The sequence below is a fragment of the Sinocyclocheilus grahami genome, unplaced genomic scaffold, assembly GCF_001515645.1.
Source record: "Sinocyclocheilus grahami isolate Dianchi unplaced genomic scaffold, SAMN03320097.WGS_v1.1 scaffold295.1, whole genome shotgun sequence".
NCBI classification, from domain to species: domain Eukaryota; kingdom Metazoa; phylum Chordata; class Actinopteri; order Cypriniformes; family Cyprinidae; genus Sinocyclocheilus; species Sinocyclocheilus grahami.
The window spans coordinates 847,577-863,637 of NW_015505474.1; the positions used below are offsets into that span (position 1 = coordinate 847,577).

Below are 16,061 nucleotides of genomic sequence, written 5' to 3' on the forward strand. Positions count from 1 at the left end.
TGAAACCGTTGCTTTAACCAATCAGATTTCGAGTTGGCAGCACCAGGGCCATCTAGCTGGCTAACGATAATGTCAGCATTTTCTCGTCCTTTGATTGGATGGTCAGCATACTAGCTAGCAAACAGCATCATTGTAAACCATTTTATTAAAACTTAGTAAAACTTTTATTACTGTTTCTCAGGTTTAAATTTTCAGTGCATTTTGAAAAAATATTTGCCTACTATATTTAGTCAATCTAAAACCAGTAGTCCTAATGACTGCGAAAAACAACCACACACCTCGTCGGCACCGACTCTGTGAAAGACTCGTGAAGATGAAAAACCACTAGAGTATGGTAGGTTAATTTTCATTTTTGACTCTTTTATCGCTTGATGCGTTGTATGCTGATGTTATTTGCGCGATATAAAGCCAGGTTTAAGTTTCCATAAGAATATCTCAGTTCCCTGAGTGGAGCTGTATGAACCGGTCTTTTCCTCCGGCCGCAGCGCGAGAGTCACAGACAATGTACCGTTTCATGAGGTACAGACAGCACCAGGTGGATCACACATTTACAGGAATTTCAGGTGATAAAGCGAAACAATATGACTTTCACTGGAATGACGGAACAGTCGATCATCTGTTTGGTGTGTGTGTGTGTGTGTGTGTGTCAATGGTACATTATAGACTATCCTAGATGAGGTCAGGAGAGACTGTATCACTGTCTGGAATGTAGAAGGGCAGGATGGTCCATGTGAACAAGAGAAATCAAGTAAACTCTCAAAAATCAACAGTAAAACATTAATGCTAGAAGTCAAGCCTCGTCCAAGCATTGTCAAATCAGATTTGTAAAATTGACTTGAGAAGCAACTTAAGACACTTCAATTCAAAGGATCTTGTTTTAAATATTTCTAGATATTTTAACTGGAAATACTCAAGGTTCTGAAAAATTGTGTTACACTAACTTTTTTGTTGTGTTTTGATGTGTTGCATCTTGGTGTTCAATTGCAGTTATGAGGAAAGCAAGTTTGTTTGTAAAAAATACCTCAGGCAAAAAGAAATACAGTATATTTTAAAGGTAACAGCATTTTAATCGCTGCTTCCAAAAGTAAAATAATAATAATAGTAATACTGCAACTTTTGTTACAATATTTTAACGTTACCACAGATATCAATGAAAGTGAGCAAACAGTATTGATTCCCAGAGGAAGTACAATGGTTTATAGCTGGTCTGTAGGTAAATTAAGAATATGGCATGACAAGCTTCTCTGTTCTTTGGCAAAAAACCCAGGCCTAGAACAGCTAAAAAGCTATTGCTCCTGGCATCTGTTCCTTCCTTTTGGCACATTCACAGTTGATACCGCATCTCCCACCATGACAAATCACACCTATCGGAAACAACCAGCAGATCGCAAAGCTTAGACATGTCAATTACCATGGAACCCTGTTTCCCCTTGTTTATCTCTTTGTTTTTCTTGCTATCTCTGTCTCTCCACCCCTGTCAATTATTTCTGATATGAGACCCGGGAAAAAAACCAAAGACAGGGAAGAGATTAGATTTGGCGTGCTGATGCTGACAGAATTCAGTGGCGCTCTACTTTGAGATGCCAGAAAATAAAAGCTTTGACTGAATTGAACTCTGCAAGAATTTAAGTTATTCTGACAAGAAGCGAGTTCTCACAAAGACACTTTCAGACAGTGGCATATCGCTCTGAAAAACATTACCAGTTTAATTTAATGCTCTACATCTGAAATAACACAAAACTGTGATAGAGTCAGGTTTGACTTAACCATTACGAGAGCTCTTTTAGCATCAAAGCATGTATATCTCCACAAGCTAAATGATTGGTTAATAATATGATATGTGGGCAGTGAGATTACACTGCAAATCCATGCAGTTCAGCCAACCAGATCCAGTTCTAAACACCAATTAGCTAATCAGAGGAGACAGAGTTATGGGACTCGACTGGAGTTTCCTTTGAACCTCAGCTTAACCAAGATAGAGTCCAGAGCCCTCACTGGTCGAGAGTTCATCTCTGGTTGAGAAAATGTTAAAATGACAAGCAATCCAGCAGAGATCAGAAAGGCAAAGAGGACGCTTGGTCTATCTTTCCATGTGGGGCTGGATTTAATTCGACAGATGGTCTAATTTCTTCAAAGTGGATTAGTTGAGGCAAGAAATCACAAGTTGCCTTCATCTCAATGGGTATTTTTTGGTCCAAATTTTCCAATCAGTGGAATTTTGACTCATCGTTTGACTTAGATCTCAATGTGTCTCATTTCTCATGTCCAAAGATCTCAATCTCTTCGTCCATGTCAGGGTTACCATAATTACAAGATGACATTTTTGGAAACATCTTTCTTGTCGCCAATGAGGAACAATTTTATAGGTTAGCCATATGCTAAAATTGGCTAAAGTTAGCCATCTGTAGGATAATTTCTCTAAGACACCACTAAAACCTTATTCCAATAGGATTTTTTTTATCTTGTCTTACAGTTAAAATATCTAAAAGTCCTCACAAGAAGATACATTCATTTGAGAATCAACACTTTGAAGACTTGTTTTAGATTGTATTAAAAATGTATTTGTCTTAAGCTTTGTTTCCACTGAGCGGTACAGTTCAGTACTGTACAGTACAGTACAATTTGGGATGGTACACCCTGATCCGGCTTGCGTTTCAGTGCCCAACAGTACCCTTACAAAAAATAACCATGGTTTTACTACAAATAAAACCAAAAAAAACATGATTACTATGTTAACCTCAAATTAACCATGGCTTTGATACGTTAACCACAGTTTAACCATTGTATTTGAAGTAAAAATATATAGTAACTGATGATATTCAGAGAGTTAAACGACTTGGCACAAGCTGATTGGTTCATGCTGCATATGCAGCCAATGAGCTTACTGCCTTGCATTTATATGGCCGGCTAGCATTCACTTGAGATTCCTGCAGCGCGCTTCCAGAGTTCTATGAAACCCTCCACCTTCCCCAGCTCCACCTGGATAGATCTGCTACGGGGTTATTTTATATGCTATTTGTGCAGCAGCAGTATGTCTTAAATACTCATGGTACCGTATCGCCATATGCATTAGCAGTAGCAAGTTCCTGTACTTGCTTGCAGCAGCAGCAATAATCTACAACTACAGCAATAACCAACAAACAGCATTTTAATCGCTGCTTCCAAAAGTAAAATAATAATAATAGTAATACTGCAACTTTTGTTACAATATTTTAACGTTACCACAGATATCAATGAAAGTGAGCAAACAGTATTGATTCCCAGAGGAAGTACAATGGTTTATAGCTGGTCTGTAGGTAAATTAAGAATATGGCATGACAAGCTTCTCTGTTCTTTGGCAAAAAACCCAGGCCTAGAACAGCTAAAAAGCTATTGCTCCTGGCATCTGTTCCTTCCTTTTGGCACATTCACAGTTGATACCGCATCTCCCACCATGACAAATCACACCTATCGGAAACAACCAGCAGATCGCAAAGCTTAGACATGTCAATTACCATGGAACCCTGTTTCCCCTTGTTTATCTCTTTGTTTTTCTTGCTATCTCTGTCTCTCCACCCCTGTCAATTATTTCTGATATGAGACCCGGGAAAAAAACCAAAGACAGGGAAGAGATTAGATTTGGCGTGCTGATGCTGACAGAATTCAGTGGCGCTCTACTTTGAGATGCCAGAAAATAAAAGCTTTGACTGAATTGAACTCTGCAAGAATTTAAGTTATTCTGACAAGAAGCGAGTTCTCACAAAGACACTTTCAGACAGTGGCATATCGCTCTGAAAAACATTACCAGTTTAATTTAATGCTCTACATCTGAAATAACACAAAACTGTGATAGAGTCAGGTTTGACTTAACCATTACGAGAGCTCTTTTAGCATCAAAGCATGTATATCTCCACAAGCTAAATGATTGGTTAATAATATGATATGTGGGCAGTGAGATTACACTGCAAATCCATGCAGTTCAGCCAACCAGATCCAGTTCTAAACACCAATTAGCTAATCAGAGGAGACAGAGTTATGGGACTCGACTGGAGTTTCCTTTGAACCTCAGCTTAACCAAGATAGAGTCCAGAGCCCTCACTGGTCGAGAGTTCATCTCTGGTTGAGAAAATGTTAAAATGACAAGCAATCCAGCAGAGATCAGAAAGGCAAAGAGGACGCTTGGTCTATCTTTCCATGTGGGGCTGGATTTAATTCGACAGATGGTCTAATTTCTTCAAAGTGGATTAGTTGAGGCAAGAAATCACAAGTTGCCTTCATCTCAATGGGTATTTTTTGGTCCAAATTTTCCAATTAGTGGAATTTTGACTCATCGTTTGACTTAGATCTCAATGTGTCTCATTTCTCATGTCCAAAGATCTCAATCTCTTCGTCCATGTCAGGGTTACCATAATTACAAGATGACATTTTTGGAAACATCTTTCTTGTCGCCAATGAGGAACAATTTTATAGGTTAGCCATATGCTAAAATTGGCTAAAGTTAGCCATCTGTAGGATAATTTCTCTAAGACACCACTAAAACCTTATTCCAATAGGATTTTTTTATCTTGTTTTACAGTTAAAATATCTAAAAGTCCTCACAAGAAGATACATTCATTTGAGAATCAACACTTTGAAGACTTGTTTTAGATTGTATTAAAAATGTATTTGTCTTAAGCTTTGTTTCCACTGAGCGGTACAGTTCAGTACTGTACAGTACAGTACAATTTGGGATGGTACACCCTGATCCGGCTTGCGTTTCAGTGCCCAACAGTACCCTTACAAAAAATAACCATGGTTTTACTACAAATAAAACCAAAAAAACCATGATTACTATGTTAACCTCAAATTAACCATGGCTTTGATACGTTAACCACAGTTTAACCATTGTATTTGAAGTAAAAATATATAGTAACTGATGATATTCAGAGAGTTAAACGACTTGGCACAAGCTGATTGGTTCATGCTGCATATGCAGCCAATGAGCTTACTGCCTTGCATTTATATGGCCGGCTAGCATTCACTTGAGATTCCTGCAGCGCGCTTCCAGAGTTCTATGAAACCCTCCACCTTCCCCAGCTCCACCTGGATAGATCTGCTACGGGGTTATTTTATATGCTATTTGTGCAGCAGCAGTATGTCTTAAATACTCATGGTACCGTATCGCCATATGCATTAGCAGTAGCAAGTTCCTGTACTTGCTTGCAGCAGCAGCAATAATCTACAACTACAGCAATAACCAACAGCAGCAGCAATTCAGCAGCAGCGTAGCAGATCTGCTAGGCCAAGACTAAATACATTATCATTGTCATATCAATCACCATGCTAAAATGTTCTGAGAGTTGTCATGATTGAACTGTGGTTATACACATGGTTATCAATACGCCAAAAAAAACATGGTTACTAGACTTTTACTATAATAAAACCATGACTATGTAGCAGATCTGCTAGGCCAAGACTAAATACATTATCATTGTCATATCAATCACCATGCTAAAATGTTCTGAGAGTTGTCATGATTGAACTGTGGTTATACACATGGTTATCAATACGCCAAAAAAAACATGGTTACTAGACTTTTACTATAATAAAACCATGACTAATTTTTGTAAGAGTACCCTTACTTGATAGGCGTGGTGTATGCTGGAAAGTAGCGATCGATGTCATTCTCACACGAAGAAGAGAGTGCGACATTGTCTGTGTGTGAAAATATAAAATTCTAAAATACACTGTTATATTTTTTGCAATAGCAATGTTATACAATAGCAACACGCTCAACCAATAACGTGAGTTTAGGGTGGGGACATCTATTGGTATGACCAATGAAAGTCCTATATGACATACACATAAGAACCATGCAAACCATAAGTCTAGAACTTTCAATATCAAATATAAAACTTCCAAAACATTTCTGGAATCCAAGGCAATGTTTAATTAGCTTGATAGCGTAAATGAACAAAGTATTTTTGCCTATTATAAAGACGCTGATCCAGGGTGGCTATTACTTGGTGAGAAATATTCCTTTAATGATTTAAACAAACACCACACACAGAGACAGTACCCAAATTAAAATCTATTTTTCATGAAGAACCACTGGCGATCTTCTACTTAAAAGTCATAACTCTGACACCAATGCTGTGTCATAAGCAGCTAAAGCTCACTTTTTCAAACTCCATTTCTAACAACAAATATATTGGCTGACAGTTTTACCTGAGCTGATGTGACATCGGTTCTGTTGCCAGTGTAGCTGTGTAAAGAGCTCCAAATTGGCTTTTGGAAAGTGGCCTGGGGTCAAAATAGTAGGTGATCTGCGTCAAACAGGAAACAATGACACATCACACTGACGTTATAACGTTATTATGTTGAGGTGCACCTTGGATGACAATTTTTTTGGGCAGTATTAAACAGCACATGTCAACAAATCATATTCATAGTGGTTATTTTTGTCTTATTTTCCAGTTACAAAACCCAAAGAACTTGAAACAGGATCTATTCACTTGAGAAGCAATATGATAGTAAGACTGGTGTTCATAGATTGTATCTGTAATTTGAGTGTATTTGTCTTATGTGTTTATTTTGTTATATATTTGTACCAGAAACAAGTCAAAAAAGATATGAGAATTTATGCTAAAATAACAGTATTTGGTCATAGATGTGTGTAGGTAGATGCCACGTTCAACTGCTCCAAAAACGTAGACTCATCCACCATCTTGGAATGGTCTATATGTCGTCACTCACAATAAAAATCAATGAGTTTCAAATTGCCACAACATTGCACAGCCTCTGGTTGTAAAAACTGCCAAAATTTTAATTCTTGAAGAAATTGGATCAACTTTCACAGGTAAGAATGTGTTTGTGTTTTATATTACCGTATTGGCTCGAATATAAGACGACCCCCCTTTTCCAGATGTACCTTTTGGAAAAAGGCTTTTTAAAAACCAAATCTTGTTTTTTCTCAGTAAAACACATTTTGTCTTCAATTATTTTCATATTGCATATTTTTCCTATTTTAATTTTTGTTTTGAAAGTATGGTAAAAACTGGTAAAATGTACCAACAATCACATTTAAAAATATACACTTTTTGATATACCATTAAAAAAACAAAAAGGTAGCCCATATGAATTCGGACATTTAGGCTATCCATCTAATAGTAGCCTACCAAAATCGTATTAACAGTAGAAGTTAAATCTTACTGTAGTCTTCAAATCTGGGTACTGTCTTACGTTTTAAAATCACAAAGGGAGTTTGGTTCAATCAGGCTAACGTGACAGTCACGACTCATGCAGCTGTAAGGTTTTCTTTTGTTTTTACTCGCGATCTTTACAACACGCATTACATTACGTATTTCATGGCACACTCGTTTTATGCGTATTTGGCGCCACCTATTGTTGTGGGTGTATTATTGACATGTCAAAGTCTAGACCCTGAATATAAGATGACTGCGTTTTTTCAGATGTATTTCCAAGAAAAAAACATTGTCTTATATTCGGGTCAATACGGTATGTTGTTTTAGCTAACAGCTGCACATCTTGTCACGTATAGCTGTACGTCTTGTTGTATTGTGTTAATTTAGCAAAATCATCTGCTGAAGTCTACTCCAGATATAGATATTCATAAATGTGTATAACTAGGGTTGCAGATATACAGGCAACTTGCTCTCGAGTGTTCATGGACCTGCTTTGGCCATTCCAATATGGTGGATGGCTTACGTATAGCAGCCCAAGAAACAGCCGCTAATAGCCTATTCATATCTATGGTATTTGGTATAAATTGATGCTATTGGTCAAATGAAACGCGCATATGACAATGTGTTAAAGAAGTTTATTATAGTATTCTGTTTCACATGCTCTATTTTTAAATATTAGGCAGTACATATTGTGCAATAATCATTATGATAGTTTTCCAAATATAGCCTGTGCGTGTGTATGGACATGACTTCTAGTTCACTTCCAGAGAAAAGGCAGGAACTACATGCTGGTAAAATCATTGAAGATCATTGAAAAGTAATCAAGATCATTGAAAAAAAAGAGTGTGTGTGTGGTCATGGTTTTCATGTTCTGACTGGTGTGAGCTGAACCCAATTACAGGTAGCTGCACAAGAACTAGCATGCTAATCAGAGTACACTGGCATTTCTCCCTAATGAAGCCCTCAGGTTAGAGTGCTAGCGAGAGAGAAAAGAAATAACTCCTCCGTCTGCACAGGATGCATGTGCCCAGATACACTGTTGTGTTGAATGTGTTCCCTGCGGCACAATGTGTAATGCTAGAAGCTTGAAAACAGAACAGTGAAACTATAGCGTCACAGCATTACTGCACCATAAACCTGTGTGTGTGTCTTCATTTTCACCCAAGAAATAATTTTAATCGCAACCCTGCCAGATAACTGCTGGCAAATCACTATCTTTTTCCCATGCTCAGAGCTTAATCTACTGTTTATCCAAGTGTACCATGATAGTATTAATATCTCTTAGCTATATGCTAATAAGAGTTTCTGTACTAACTAGCTGCAACTCTTACAAAAATTAAATTGGTTTTATTATAGTAAAAGTGTAGTAACCAACCAGTTTTACTACAAATAAAATAGTTAAACTATGGTTAATGTAGCAAAACCATGCTTAATTTGTGGTTACCATAGTAATTATGTTTTTTTTTTTTGTAGTAAAACCATGGTTATTTTTCGCAATGGAACAGCAACGGATATCATTTTGCCAGTGGCCTTGCACACACAAACACAATGTAAGTTTGCAAAGACAGATAAAAATTGCAAGCACACAGTCCTTTTTTGTCACTTTGGCAGTAACAAACCTCAGAACTCAAGTGCACGAAACAATTTCCTTTAAATAATTGTGCCATAAGTCCAATATTTTTATTAATATAGCTTTCAATAAACATTAACCAATTTACAAATGGCGCTTTTCCACTGCGTGGTACGACTCGGCACGGCACGACACACACACACACACACACGCGCAATTAATGGTAATACCATGATATTCTTTGATAAACTTGCTTTTTGCATTGTCAAAACTGTATCATAGTATTACCATAATACTATGATACTAATACTAATAAAAAGGATTTTTAGAACTTTAAATAAAATGAAGATTATTGGAGTATGTTTTACAAGAAAAAAAAAACTGTTGTAGTGTTTATATGTGAAAATTTAATATTTATTTCAACATATTACACAAAAACAAATCTGGTGTAGAAATAATTTTCACTCAGAAATTGCTAAGAAATGTAACCATTATAAATAAACCGCAAGTAACACATTGAATTAAGCATGGGATTTTAAAGTAGAAAAACTGAAATAGTATTATTCCACTAATCACTGATTTATTTACAACTTCAAAATGTTGATGTTTTTTTTTCAGTGCCCTTGCCATTTCTTTGTAATTATTTGTGAAACTCACTAACAATTTCTGAGTTAAAATTTTTCTACACCATGTTTTTTTCAGTGTAGGTGCTTCTGAACTCTAAGACCAACATACACGAATAACAAGCTTAGAAAACTGACGGAGGATGCGGATTAGGCTGAGAGCGTCATTCGCATTGATGGACTATGTGGTTAATCGTCAGATGCCAATCGCAGAAGCTGTGATTGGTCAGAAAGATGTTGATTGTGAAGCATGCTTTGGGGATATAGTGCAAACTCTGTACTCTCTCTTTCTCTCACACACACACACACACGCACATAGAGCACAATCCTGACATCCCTCATTCAACGAGCCACCTGGTTGCTAGGCAACTGAGTTCGGCCAGCCACCAGTGCCAAGAACTCCCAATTCTGCCATGAGCTTGTGTGTGCATGAATTCCTGTAAGTCTGTGTGTAGCTGGACACTGAATGATCAAATCTTGAGCAGGACTGTCCCGTGTACATCTTTAGCTAGTTATAGAGTTATCCATATAGAGGAACCACCAAACACACACACACATACACGTTAAAGGTCTGAATATTGGCAAGTGTCACAGCCTTAGGCTGAAAGAGGCCATTTTTCACGCTTCAGCACTCTGTGAGTTTCTCCTTTCCGAAACTCTAATGCGTTCAGTAACTGTCGCTTGGTCACTCTACCATTGACAAACTGCTAAAACAGGCTAGAGTCAACTAGCGTTTAATGACCGATTTAAAACAAACACAGCATGTTCACAAAATGTTGTTCAGATTAATAGTTTGTACAACTTAAATTATTAATCTAATTCAAAGCTATTCTACCTCCCTTTGGATTTTCTTTTAAAACTTTATTCTATCATTAAAGGAATAGTTCAGTCAAAAATGAAAATCGGCTGAAAATGTGTTGTCCCTCAGGCCATCCAAGAATCAGATACTTAAGGTCAGGAATCGGATACTTGTTGTCAAATTAAAATTTCGATTCCGCCTATCGACTCCTATGTGCTTTTTTTTCTTCATCTGTGAGGACCGGACCTAGCGATCTGCCAGGACCTTGCTCGCTAATCTAAGCGCTCCAAAGTTTGGCTACATTTGCGATCAGAAGCCAAAAAAGCATGTTGCATCAACATGTTGCAAGAGAGGCGTCACCACCAACATGACAAAGCACTTTAATTTAATACATCGTTAAAAATCACGAACACGATTCAAACACCAACGTGATTCTGTTCCTAAATTACAATGATTCGTCTGTTTCATTCCTCAAACTTTGACGTGTGCGATCAATGTTGTGATCATTTGGTTCATCCATGCAGCGTACGATCACATCAGTGTGATTTGAACATTTAAATTTGTGTTCGCACTGCCATTGATCAAAAGAGAGCAGCTGTCATCTGTCATGAATGAAAGCCTCACAGTCTTTTCAGCCACACAGTATCATTATTTCGGTGATACAAACATTCAAATCACAGAAATACTGGAATAAAAGTTTATAGTTCAGATATAAACTGTGTGTACGATGTGTATGGTAGCGATTAAAATAGAGTAAATCACCTTTTGAAAGTAATTTGACACTTCAAATGAAGATTTATCGATTACATTGTTACGCCAGTAGGTGGCGAAAAGGGGCTGTTAAAATGTATTTGTCTTTGAATCATACAAGAGATTCGTTCAAGAACGCTGATTCATCCAGTAATGAAACAAGTACATCTTGAGTGAGTCATTTAATCATTAATTCATAAACTACATGTGATTTTTAGTTGTCTAATGTTTTTTCTTTAAAATAAAGAGAGAACCACAACTTCCATTGGAACAAAAAAATATATATATTTTTTTTCAATTTATCCAGAATCATGCAGTTCTATTTTGCACACAAACAGCTCTTAAAGAGTCCAGTTTTTATGTAGGCTGTTGATTTTTGTTCATGGTATTCAGCTCCAATAAATGGTTTGCAAAAAAGAGACACAGGATAAATGTTTGATATCATTATTTAATCACATTGGAATCGAAACTGGGAATCGAAAATAATCGGAATCGATAAGCGGAATCGGAATCGGAATTGATAAAATTCAAACGATACCCAACCCTATCCAAGATGTAAATGATTTTGTTTGTTCATGGGAACAGATTTGGAGAAATGTAGCATTACATCACTTGCTCACCAATGGATCCTCTGCAGTGAATGGGTGCCATCAGAATTAAAGTCCAAACAGCTGATTAAAACATCACAATAATCCACAAGTAATCCACACCACTCCAGTCCATCAGCTAACATCTTGTGATGTGAGAAGCTGTTTGCAATGCAATGCTAAATTTCTCCAAATCTGTTCCAATGAAGAAACACCCTCAGACCATCTACAATGTAGACGAATTTTAATAAATATTCAGTCAATTCTGAATTCTGACTCGTAAATGGACAATTTTAGATACATTGATTCCTTCTGGAAATGTCTGCAAAAGTGGTTTGGAAGGTTATCGCAATTCTTTTGTATTTTGAACCACTGAACAACCGGAAACTAAGTTAACTTTATGGTGTTAAAAATGTTTAACATTATTTGTATCCTATGTTAAGAATGCTCACGAGTCTAATCAAATCATGCTGGTTGAAACAAACAGCTGAATCTAGAAAACAGCTGGTTTGTGTTCTCCAAATCAAACCGTAGCTGCTTTTCTTTTAAATACCTTCGCGATAAAACCTCCATATCTCTATAAACAGTTCATCTGGGCTGTGAATGTTTGGTAGACGACCTCTGTTCACCCTTCACCACAAAGGGCTCACCCTCCTTGGCTTTGCAAACATAATATATATATATATATATATATATAGATATATATATATGTATATATATATATATATATACTGTGTATATATATATACTGTATATTAAAAATGTTTCATACGGCATATAGCATGGACAGAACATTTTTTAAAAGTGTTGTACGAAAACAAACTTCTACAGACAATCTACAGATTGAGAACTATACTTCAAGGAAAGGTCAAATCTTATAGAAAACAATCTAACTTCTGCAATAAAAAAAGCCATAAAAGTTTTCAAACCACATTAAACAAAGACATTTTTGTAAATAACCTTGCATAAAAGGAGGTTAACTTTAGTTTTGTTTGCTTCAGGTTAGGTTACACTCAAGGTTAATAGGTTGTTAAGTTAACATTTGTTAAATATTTACAGCGCTGTCTGGAACTTTAAAGTCCTTCTCCTAAGACCGAGACGAAGTTGATTTAGGGTCAGAATTGTTATGCCAACCGTGAGAACGACCATGTTTATTTGTGTAGATCAGACCGGTAGTCTGAAAAAACCTCATTCAGATGTCAAACGTTTTGGTGGAAACCAGCAGGTTATGGACTCCAGGTTCATGTGTGTTTGAATGCTCTCAAAATATCTTAAATAAAATATCTTAACTAAAATAAAATTATAGTTTTCATTACCATGATTCATGGACAAATTGGTCAATACTGTTTTGTAAGCTCCAAATGTAATGGCACCACTTAATCCTGGATCAAATGTAGACTATAATGTTTAACAAGAATGGGTCTTGACCTTAAGGCGGACTGGGACCCCTCTTACAGGAACTTACCTCTAAAGGTGACAGTCAATCAGGTGATTCATGACAACGCTGTACAAGTCTTTTGAAGTCTCAAAAAGTTGACATGGACTGTTCACTTTTAGGCCATACAGAAAAATTGCATGTGACATTGATTTCCAAAGAAGAGCAGTTTGTTACCTTAAAGGGTTAGTTCAGCCAAAAATGAAAATTCTGTCATTAATTACTCACCCTCGTGTTGTTCGAAACCCGTAAGACCTTCGTTCATCTTTTGAACACAATTTAAGATATGTTTGATGAAATATGAGGGCTCTCTGGCCCTCCCATAGACAGCAAGGTAACTACCACGTTCAAGGTCCAGAAAAGTACCAAGATGATCAACATAGTAGTCCGTGTGACATCAGTGTTCAACTTTTTTGTGCAAAGAAAACTAAAATAATGACTTTATTCCACATTTTCGTCTCTACTGCGTCACTTTGGACGCGCGGATCCGGCGTAATGACATCATCACGCCGGATCTGGGTCAGCGCCGGCACTGCCACACGCTCGAGTCATGGTACTGTCGAGCTACCATGGTAGCAAAGTGACGCAGTGGAGACGAAAATGTGGAATAAAGTCATTATTTTTGTTTTCTTTGCACAAAAAAGTATTCTCGTAGCTTCGTAACTTTACAGTTGAACCATTGATGTAACACGGACTATTTGTTGATCATCTTGGTACTTTTCTGGACCTTGAATGTGGTAGTTACCTTGCTGTCTATGGGAGGGCCAGAGAGCCCTCGGATTTCATCAAAAATATCTTAAATTGTGTTCCGAAGATGAACGAAGGTCTTATGGGTTTTGAACAACACGAGGGTGAGTAATTAATGACAGAATTTTTGGGTGAACTAACCCTTCAAAGGAATGTTTCGGGTTCAAAACAAGTTTTAAGCTATGTATATATTAGCATTAAAAAATCTATTTAAATCATCTCACAGTTTATAAAAACAACAAAAATCATATTTACAGAATATCATATACAATGAAACATATATTTTCAAATACATGTTCTTTTAAAAGTAAAAAACAAGATTTAAATGTATCAAATGGATATGTTTTGTTTTTTTACTTTTTAATTTTTAATTTCTACTTTAAGTTATTAAACTACGATTTCACTGTGTGGATAATGTGGGCAAAAATCGAATAAATGTACATTTAAAGAACGATCTGAGCCGTATCTCAAGACCAGATTATCGTAGAGACTTGACGACAAATTCTTTTAACCCAGAACACTTTAGCAACACCCTTAATATGAAAGGGACTTTTGCACAGGCAAATACCATTCACATTTACAAAGAAAACCTACATAAATTTGACTAATCTCTTAGTTTATGAAAACAAAAATTGTATTTTCAGAAATGCATGAAACATGATAAACGTTGCCTTTTAAAAGTGTAAACAAGATATAAATGTGTTAATTTTATATGTTTTCCACATTAGACTTTCACATTCTTAAAAATAAAGGTTCTTTATTGGCATCTATGGTTCCATGAAGAACTTTTAACATAAATGGAAACGTTCCTTTCCACAAAAGGTTCTTTAAAGTGGAAAAAGGTTCTTAGATTATTAAAACATCCTTTACTCTAAGAAAAACTGGTTCTTTTAAGAACTGTTCACTAAAGGCTCTTTGGAGAACCAAAATGGATATTCTATGACATTGTTGTGAAAACCTCCTTTTGGAACCTTCATTTTTAAGAGATATTAAGATATTCATAAATAACTTGTATTGAACCCGGAGCATGCCTTCAGAAGTATCATGGTCCGATGTAACTGTGAGTTTGGAAGACCCTGTAAAATTTACTAAAGAGGCAGAACAATAGAATTATGCATCAAAGCATTTGAGAATATTTCATCAGTGAAGTGTTTTATCACAACCACAAGATCCAGAGCATCTCAGTATGAATGTAAGAGTGTGAGTGCTCACATCTGTGTATTTACGATGTTGACTGGGGTGCACCGTGCTTTGATCGTGGACTATCAGGCTCTGTGTTTGCTTAGTGTTTGATCTTTAACAGTGTCAACAGCAGTCTGGCCTCACAGACATATTTAAACCACAAATACGCTGCAGAAGACAGCTGCTATATTTTCCAGATGTACAATCTCAATTATAAAATGACTTCCTGCAGATCAAGGGTGCTCTTTATCATGTCCGCTTTTCTCTCTCTCTTGTTGCTGATACTGAGGGTTAAAGGTCACATATTTGACAACTTTCTGGAGTTTTATTTTAAGTCTTGATGTCCTTACGAATGTATATTTGCAGTATAAGTACCAAAAACCATCTCAATATATTTTTACAGCTCCTCTCTCAGGAGCTCTGCAAAGAACAGGTCGATTTTGGCCTGTCTAATTAATATTCACGAGCCTCTCTTCTGATTGGCCTGTTGTTTTCTGAGTGACGCACGGCCAGGCCAACCACAGGTAACTAGGGTCATGTATGCAGTAGCCTGCTGTGGATTAGTAATACTTACAAGCAAGGTCAATAAAAACACCGGTAAAGATGGTCACTGCTGAGGGAAATGTTGTCCGGACATGTTTGAGCCAAACTCAGACCCCGAATCGGCGACAACAGGAGACAACCAACCACCTCCTCAAACGCTCTTACAACAGGATGTTTCAGAATGGTAATTTATGTTTTTGGTTTTTTTCAAACACCGAATGCAGTAAATACAAACCTGACCAGCCGAGCGTTTGCGATCACGTAAACTTGACGAGACTTGTACAAATGCGGATGGGTGACATGAATGGAAATGATTCCAGATTGGCGATGTAGTATTTGGTTTCTGTATTCTGTACTGTATTTTCCTGCGCTCAAACCTGCCAATCTAAAGGATCAAACGCCATTTATGGCGTTTGAGGTAATTTGTGAATTAGCATAGACTTATAGTCTAAATAAAACAATCTGCAACTGTTACTGTTATTACACTTGTATACAAAAATTATGCTTGTTATAGAATGTGTGACATCACGTGCACTACTGCCGGTGTCAATAGACAACGGGTGACGTGGTTGTCACGGCAACCGTCACGGCCCTACTGTGCAATGATGTAGTTTCCTGACATCCAGACTGAACAGCGTTTTCTCGACATGTTTCCATGTTGT

General features: G+C 36.9%; 1 long non-coding RNA gene across 1 annotated transcript in view; it reads left to right on the forward strand.

Annotated features, from left to right (window-relative positions):
• The window catches only part of LOC107600968 (uncharacterized), a 16,382-nt gene extending 934 nt beyond the window's left edge, over positions 1-15,448 (forward strand). Inside the window, exons 2-3 of the long non-coding RNA XR_001610865.1 lie at positions 1,557-1,562; positions 15,356-15,448. This is a non-coding gene — a long non-coding RNA (uncharacterized lncRNA). The remainder of the gene's footprint in view (positions 1-1,556; positions 1,563-15,355) is intronic.
• Positions 15,449-16,061: the final 613 nt, after the last annotated feature.